The sequence below is a fragment of the Punica granatum genome, chromosome 2 (assembly GCF_007655135.1).
Source record: "Punica granatum isolate Tunisia-2019 chromosome 2, ASM765513v2, whole genome shotgun sequence".
Taxonomy (NCBI): Eukaryota; Viridiplantae; Streptophyta; class Magnoliopsida; order Myrtales; family Lythraceae; genus Punica; species Punica granatum.
The window spans coordinates 14,550,324-14,559,972 of NC_045128.1; positions in this window are offsets into that span (position 1 = coordinate 14,550,324).

The following is a 9,649-nucleotide window of genomic DNA, read 5'->3' on the forward strand; positions in this document are numbered from 1 at the left end:
TTACACATAATTTGAGAAAAATAAAAAATTTCACATGGTTTGAGAAGATTCTTTTTTCTTTCTTTGTGCTAGATATCAAAAAATTCAGAGGATATCGATAATTCAATGGGTAAATTTTTCCCAGTATGAATTTTCTCTATTCATAAGAATTGAATTCAAGAATCACTTGAACCAATCCACATTAATTGAGAAAAATGATTTTCGATTATAAGGACGTGCGTCGTCGCGCACTATACCCTTTTTTGATGATTTTTTTTATTATAAGTAAATTACTTGCAACTGAAGAAAATTGCACAGAATTCCGAGAGTTCCACTTAATAAATTACATGGATTTTGAAAAATTTTACTTCAATTTTTAGTAATATTCTTGATTGCACAGTGCAATCACTTTTGTTGATTGTATCATAGAGTTTTCCTGTGAATGGATATTAACCATGTAAGTAGTTTCACAATTATTATTCATTACAGTAATCTTATTTATTATTTCGGACCATTTAAAATTTTCTTATAGTTACATGAAAAGATAGATTGAAGCTAGTTGTCTTCTGAGGTAAAAATAAATAAATAAATAAATAAAAAGCTATTTGTCTTCTTTTATAGGAAACTTTTACGATCTAATATGTTTTGATGAAAGTACTGAATAATAAGTCATATTTTAATCTTTATAAGATTTAGATGAGTAAATAGTGATATATCTATATTTTCTTTTTTTGATTTATGAATAAACAAGAAAATAATTATCTGAATATTATAATGAGAACAAAATGGGGCTTGTACATTGCCTCTAGAACGTGACCTGAATCAAAAGTTTAATTTTATACTGCAGTTTTTATCAGTAAGACTTTCTCATTCTCTTTTTTTTTTTCTTTTCTTTTTGTTATTCTGTATTAGACCCATAACCATCCTTAGATCGCAATTATACCCTAGTCTCTGTCTATCTAACTAAATATTACCAAGAAATAGCTGTAAAAGAATGCACAAGTTGGCTTTATTGTTCTTTCGAAAAGATATTTGATTAGGTGAAATGGGACCACTTCCCGTTCTTTCTCATTATTATATCAATCCACATGCAAGCTCTCTCTCTTTCTTCTCTTCTTTCGGGTGCTTTTTAGATGCTGGAAATAATTATTTAGTGACAATGTGATCAAATTTGTAAAGTTAAGTATTCTGTTGTCCTATACTTCCTCATATTTTATATATTAAGTTTTCTGAATATAAATGATTTAAGATAAAATGACCAATCATAAGAGATTTACTTTATTTAACTTTATAAAGCTAATATTGATTGTTAAGGAAAGGTTAAATGTAATTTTAAATAGTTCTTAATTTCCTCAAAATTATGTATTTTTATTTACTAATAAAATAACTAGTAGTCATTGACGTCTTTCTTTAATATTTTTGAATATATTTTCTTTAATTACAATAATAATAATTATTGTTATTTAATTTCTATACAACATATTAAATTATTAAACATTTACTATTCTACCCCTATTCATTAGGGTGTAGTCAAGTTTATATATTATATAGATTAAGGTGAATAATTATTTTTAAATAGCAATTTCAACTTTAACTTTTTTTTTAAAATCAATTGTTATATGTAATTAAAGAGTTTGGTGTGTAAGTGAGAGATCCATGTGCATTTTTTTCTTTGTGAGATAGTAATTATGTGATTGAGACATTTTAACACATGGCAACACGTGGTGGAACCCGCACGAGAATTTGGGCACATAGCAATACATGGCAATGCTTGGCGACACATGGCGAAAGCTAGCTAGGCCAAATGTTACACGTGGCATAACCCAGTTAACTATTCCAAGCATTATCTATTATATACCAATTCGAATAATCTCCAATGTACAACACTATGATTCTACCAATTCGAATGTTAAATTCGATTAAAATTTTCTTCATTTAATTGACTTAATATATAGATTCGTATTTAAAATGGTATTTAATGTACATCGCCGCAATTCTACCAATTCAAATGTTAAATTCGATTAAAATAATTTTCTTCGTTTAATTAAGTTTCTATATATTTGTATTAAAATTGATATTCAATGCACAACATTGTAATTCTACCAATTCAAATATTAAGTTTGTCTAAAATAGTTTTTTTCGTTTAGTTAAGTTTATATAACGCTGTAATTCTATCAATTAGAATAATTAATTTTATGTATTTAAGGTGAATAATTTTTTAGAATAGCAGTCATTTTTGTATTAAGGAATTCAAAGATGATTTTTTTTAAAATCAATTGTTTTACGTAAGTAATATTTGTAATTAAGGTGAATAAATATTTTTAATAGCATTTTGAAGATGATTTTTTTTAAATCAATTGTTATATGCGATTAAGGAGTTTGAGCGTTGAGAAAGAGATCCATGTGTTTTCTTTTCTGAAATAATAATTATGTAATAAAGACACGTCAACACATGCTAAAACGTGGTGGAACCCACATAGGAACTTGTACACACGGCAACACTTGGTGAGACATGACGAAATCTAAAGAGGCCAAATATTACACGTGGCAAAACAAAATTAACTGTTTTAGACATTATATATAATATATAGATTCAAATAATTAAGTTTATTTTATTAAGGTGAATAATTTTTCTAGAATAGCAATTATTTTTCTATTAAGGAGTTCGAAGAACATTTTCTTTAAAATCAATTGTTTTATGTAGGTAACATTTGTAATTAAGTTGAATAATTATTTTTAATAGCAATTAGAAAATAATCCTTTTCAAATCAATTGTTATATGTAATTAAAGAGTTTGGGCGTGTGCGGGAGAGATCTGTCAGCACCCAATTTTGGCCCACCGGCTCCAGAGGGGCAAAATCGTCACTTTTGCCACTCGTGAGGGAAGTATTTCCGATTAATTACTCAAGTATTCACGACTTTTTGGAAATAGCAAATTTGCCTAATTTAAAAATAATACTATTCGGGACGTTTTCGAATTCCGCGTTCCTCAACGTCAATTTTCAAAATCCGGGACAAAATTCGAGATTGACAATAATCTTATCGCATAATATTGATTAACGAATTTTTCTGAGCACAATGGTGATTTCGAATTATTTTTCCGACGTCCGATCAAGAAGACGGAATTTTTAATTTGTACGCGCGTCGAATTCGAATTCAAAAAAAAAAAAAGGGTCAAACGGTCAGAAGTCTGACGACTTCTGACCGTTGACCTGTTACCCCTCTTCTGGTTCTTCTTCTTCCTCGTTCATTCCTTCACGTTTTCTTTTCTTTTTTTTTTTCTTTCTTTTCTGGCAGGGACAACCGATGCCACCTCGGCTGCCGCTGCACCCGAGCCTGCCGCACGCCAACTCCTCTGCGCACGCGACTTCTCTGCACACGCCAACGATTTCCGACACGCAAACGCCATCTCTCTCTCTCTCTCGGTTTTTCAAAAAACCGGAACTCACGGACACAAAAAGAGGAGCTCGTTCGAAAAACACAGACGCTCTCCCTCAGCTCGTTCGGACGATTCGCCCTCAGCTCCCGGACTCGGACCCCCCCTCAGCTCACGAACTCTCTCTAAAATCCCTCGGCTAGCTGATTCGAAAAACTCCCAGCTCGACTTTTCGCCGAGACCGAAAGTTTGACCACGGCCGAGAAACTCCCGGCTCGACTTTTCGCCGAGACCCACAGCTCGACCTCACGCCCGAAACCCGCAGCTCGAGTCTCCCTCGCCCACGACTCGGCCGCCGAACCGCCTCCTCTCTCCCTCTGAGTTTCCGTGTTCTGCTAACCGGGTCGGTTTCTCTTTTTCGGGTTGAACAGGCATGCCATCCAGCAGCTCGGCCCGCGCACGCCAGCCCAGCCCAGCCACCGCGGTCCAGTCCGGCCCACTAGCCGCGGTCCAGTCAGGCCCAGTCTACCCCCATCGGCCCAGTTCAGCAGCCAAAGGCCCAGTTCGGCCCGATACCCCAGTTTGGCCAAATCTGGCCCAACCCGGCCCCTCTAGCAGCCCAACCCGTCCGGCGTTTTTTTTTTTTTTAATTTTTTTATTTACAGAATCACCCCTCAACTTCCCGAACTAGGTAAATTCCCGACTTAGTGGCATGTTTAGGGCTCCGCTTCTGAATATTAATGTTTGTTTGGATGAATATGATGTCAAATGAGCGTTATTGGGTCGTGGGGGTGATCGGATTCGCCCCGAACTCGATTTTACGAACTTTTCGTTTTGTCTCATTTCAGTCCAGAGGACGCATTTTTATTTTTTCAGAACTGCCCCAAATTTTAAAATTCTTTTCAAGCCAAGTCCCAGTCATTTGTACCATTTCCCATTCAGTCCTGGAATTTTTCAGAATTTTTCAAGCACTCCAAGGAACTTTTCAAGTTGTTTCAGTTTAGTCCCGGGGGCGTTTTCGCCTTTTTCAGATCCGCCCCGAATTTTAAAAATTATTTCCGTCCAAGTCCCGGCCATTTTAATATTTCCTGATCAGTCCTTGAAATTTTCAGAATTTTCTAAATCAGTTCCGGAACTTTTCGCGTCGTTTCAGTTCAGTCCTCGGGGAATTTTTTCACTTTTCAGATCAGCCCGAACTTTCAAATTCGTTCCAAAGGAGTCCTGGGACATTTTCAATAATTCTTACACAGTCCCCAATTTTCCAGAATTTCCAAATCAGTCCTCGAAACTTTATCCGAATGTTCAAATCAGTCCCTGTTCTTTAAAAGTCGTTCAAATCAGTCCTTGGGCATTTTCTAAAAATATCCAACCCCTACCTACTTGGATCCCCGACCGACAACGTTTGTGCCATGTTTAAATATTTTATTCCTGTAATTATATGTATACGGCATGACAACGTGTGTGCTTTGCATGATTTTCCGCTTTCCATGAGTCGGTGCCGTTTTATCAATTTTATCAACATTATGTTTGCGTATGCTTGTATGTGTTTATCATGATCATGGCGGCACCGATTGTGTAAATTTGCATGTTTGTTGTGCTTGACGTGATAATGTGCTCTTGATTCGTGTTTAAATGCTTTATTTTCTCGTTTTAATCGAAACCTCACATGAATCGGATTAATCATGTAAACTAGACCTAAAATCAATTTTTTAATCCCAAGATGGTTGGGAATTAGGATTCGCATCGGACGATCTATTAATGATCGGCTCGACGGTCTGAAACCCGTATATTCAGAGCATTTGGCAAAAACATTAATTAATTTAATCAACAATTCCATTAACGGGTAATTGGGACGTTCACACGATTAATTAAATCACTTGGCTCTAATAATTTTGCACGAATTGATAATAAATCGGTAACACGTGTCGATAGGTTGCAAACATGCGTTGGTGCCCTTTTCAAAACTTGCAAATTTTATAAAACTCGAGACACGTGGTTCGATGTGACATGGATGTCTAGGAAGGACTTGCGCGTCTCGACTCGAGGCCTTACCTGATTTCAGGAAACTCAGGTCGGGACGTGGAAGTTTTTCTTAGATCACTTCCGGATAGATTAACCGATCTTTTGGCTCTTTTAGGGTTCTTGACAACCCTGGAAAGTCCACGGGATCGGTTAGCGCCGGTCACAGGCCGAGGTGGCCCGCACCGCGTAATCTCTCTTTCCCGAAAATAATTTTTACCTCAAGGGCAAAATCGTCTATTTGCAACTTAGCGACACCCCTAGGGTTAGAATAAGAGAAACATTACGGTATCAGGGTAGGGATGGGCTACCTATCTAAGCGCAGGTTCATCTGCATAGCCCGCTCTATCCGACCGATGAGTTTTTTCGTTATTCTAGCATAGTCTCGGGTAGTTAGTTCGGTAGATGGGCTCAAAATACAAATACCGGATTAATTGTGTACTTGGTTAAGACGAAAGCGGGCAATAGCGGGATAGGCACTAGGTTCTAGGATTTACGGGTGGAATCAATGTTCGGTAATAACTTGTAACAATCGTAGTGTCACAACATAGAACAATTCTAAAAGCAACCCACTAACACAAGACTTGACAACAGACGTCACGTACATCAAGTCCTCAAAATAATGCCAAGTGCGAAATACCTTCCCGAGGCGATCCTTGATCGATTTCACACCTTGTACCCACTTTGTCTGTTTAGGGTAGGATTTGCATGCCAAGATACCCCTGTTAATAATTGGTTAATTCACGTAAATTCGGCAATAATAAAAACCCCATTGTTTGTTTATTTATGCCCGTTTTGTTACATTCTTGCACTTGTTTTGTTATGCGGATCGAGCCCGATCCCTTAGGATACGATTCATAGGGGGTCCAACGCCCCAACCATAGATCACGGGGTCTAACCCCCTAACACCGAGCGCGCATCTTAATTTCAATTCCAGTCTTTTCAAACCACACGGTGGGCACGGGTGGAATAATAACCGAACGCGATTCGACCGGGATTCAATTGTTGTAATCTGTATTTTATTTATTCGAGAGGACAATGTAAGGATTTATGTTGTACATTTATTCATGTAAGAATCCCGGTCGGAGAGTAGACGGTTGGAGTGTTTCTTCGAATTTACGGTGTCAAAACGCATAAGATGAGCGGAACTTAATTAAGTGGTAATTAAATTAAAATGGCAAGCCTAGACAAGCTAGAGTACCGAAAGGGCGTGTGGGATATAGGCCAACACGTAATAGAACCCCCGAATTCGGAACCTCGAGTTCCGCAGACCATATGCCTTAGCAATTAGGTGTACCCCGTACCCCTAGACCCAGGTAACTTGCCGGCCCTCGACCTTCGGGTCGTAAAATGGCAAGTGGCGACTCCTTCTCATGTGCGTCCGTCGCGCGTCCCCGGGAAGGTGGACACTCCCAAGCCGCGTTTACTTAGGCGCGCGCATGCGTGCCCCGACGAGACAAAATTCGGGTGCGCACAAGATCCATGTGCTTTTTTTTTTCCCTCGAGATAGTTATTATGTAATTGAGACACTTCAACACATGGCAATATGTGAGGGAACCCACATGGGAACTTGGACACTCGACAACGCTTGGTAACACATGGCGGAAGTTAGGAGAGGCCAAAGATTACACATGGTGGAAGTTAGGAGAGGCCAAAGATTACGCATGGCGGAACTTGATTAACTATTTCAGGCATTGTATATTATATATATTTGAATAATTAAGCTTATGTAATTAAGGTGAGTAATTTTTTTAGAACATCAATTCGAAGATATTTTTTAAAAATCACTTCTTTTGCGTAAGTAGTTTCTGTAATTAAGGTGAATAATTATTTTTAAATAGCAACCTAAGCAAATGAAAAAAAATATCAAATTTAATAGGGGAAAATAACGTCATGTATCCCGATCTTTACATGTTATCTTAGTTTTATCCCAACGTCGAATTTTTTCTGAGTTATCTTAACGTTAATGGTTTGGTTTCAAATCTATCATGCCGTAAAAGTTCCATCCATTTTTGACGGAAATGCTGACGTGGCATGTTAATTACTTACGGAGCTGACGTGGAGAGTGTGTAAGTCCCAATATAATGAAAAAATTACACCAGATATCCCAACGTTTTTGTTGTTTCTCAGTTTTATCCTAATCTTTTGTTGTTTTCTCAATTCTATCCCAATCTTTTACTGTTTTCTCCATATTATCCTAACGGGTTGGGATATATTTGAGAAATTATGAAAAGATTTTGGATAAAATTGAGAAAAAAATAAAAAATATTGGGATAAAATTGAGAAAATATTAAAATGTTGTCAAGCAATTAACGCGTCAAGTTAGCATTTCCATTAAAAATGGACATAATGTTTATGGTGGGATAAATTCGATACCAAACCATTAACGTTAGGATACCTCATAAAAAAATGATGTTAGGATAAAACTAAGACAACATGTAAAGGTTGTGATAGATGTTGCAATTTTCCTAATTTAATAGATACATCGCAGTCTGGAGGGGCGGATGCAAAATTCGAATTAAGGGGTGGAGGGAGGGCAAAAACCATATGTATATTTTCTTAAGACATTGTAATTGTAAGAGGAGCGACTGCCCCCCACCACAACCACCACCAAGCCAAACCCCGGATCCATCCATGTTGGTGTTGGCTTGATGCTAAATTACCTTGGATGCCTATTACTCTTTTAGTTACACAATTCGACATGCTACAAAACGAAGGATGATTGTGTTGTTTAATTAAAATTAAGCACTGATTTTGTAATTTAACCTAAGGGAAAAGTAATTCAAACAAAAAACTATCAAAAATGCAAAATTGTATAGGTAATAGGGACATACAATATTATTAAGGGATCAAATCCCACATCAACATTAGCTATAATCTTAAGTTTTTACATGTTTTTTGTTTCAAATGACAACGTACTTTTTACAAAGAGTCAAACGCTGATTAGTGAAGAGTCGCTTAGGTGCTTATAAAAAGAAGAATGAGGAGATAAAAAGGTAAAGAGCAATGCAAAAACATTATGATGATACTCTAACACTTTTTGACAAAAAAAGGTTGTAATACGCATTTTGACAGCATGTTGACATTTTGATACTAAAGTAAACTTTTGTTGTAATAACACCGACTTAATATAAATTAACAAGGCATATGTTGAGAAGTGTGTGCCGGAATGTGAGTGGATCAAAATTCGGTACTTGTCCATTAAATAGACCGTAGCAACACTATTCTGATCACTCTCTACCACCAGCTGTTGCCGCCTACCACCATTTCACCCGCTGCTGCCCTTCTGATCACTCTCTACAACTAGTCTCCTTTATGCGATGGCCTAAGGCGGTTCCTCCACCCATTGCCTAGTCTTGTCCTCCGAATGGAAACATGCCCTATTGCTGTTAAATCAGAATACCGACAAACCACCTGAGAATTGCTCGTGAGAAAACGGATCATCAAGAACAAATAGATAAGTCCTCGAGTTATGAGTACTTAATTTTGACCATCCGTACCTATTTTTAAAATTTGTACGAGTTAATTGGCAATATTTCTCCTTGCGGAGACGCACGTGTAAAACGGATTTCGAAAAAAATGTGACGCCTACTCTCCGAAGACCTTATTTTAAATCTAATTACTCGTAATTTTTAATAAAAAAAGGCACGATAAATTTTATCCGATTAAAATCCTTTGATTCATATATTTTATCCAACAGGACAAGACGGAGAAAAAGATATTTTCACGTAGCGAAAATATTCATGTCGAGGTGGTTTCTAGTTAGAAAATATTTTCTAAATTGAGGATATTTTTTGATAATTTTGTACCCTCCAATGTGCCTTAAAAATCATAAAAAGGGTGACAATGAAAGATTTTTGAAAGTCTGAGGGCGAATGTGTTATTTTTGCCAGACCAAACCAATTCAGTTCAACTTATTCAAGTGAGCTCCCATTGAGGTGGAAATTTAGAATAAGGGCGCTGTTTGTTCTAGTGGGGCACGGGTACTAATCGGGCCACGCGGTTTGCTCCCCCGTAGCTCGAATACTAACTGCACCGCGCGGTTACTAGCTGCGTCTGCGGGCTAGTTGTCCCAACGGACATGTTCGAACAGCTGGATCTGTCCAGAGCTCTCAAATTTTCATAAATAAATTACATTTTGTTCCTTGACCTGTCGAATTTTACAAAACACTCGACTCTCATTTCCCTATAAATAGAGGGTCATTTGTAGATTTTTGGACTTTTCATCATTCTCATGTGTTGAGACCTGTCAAATTACTGACCCAAAATTCCTAA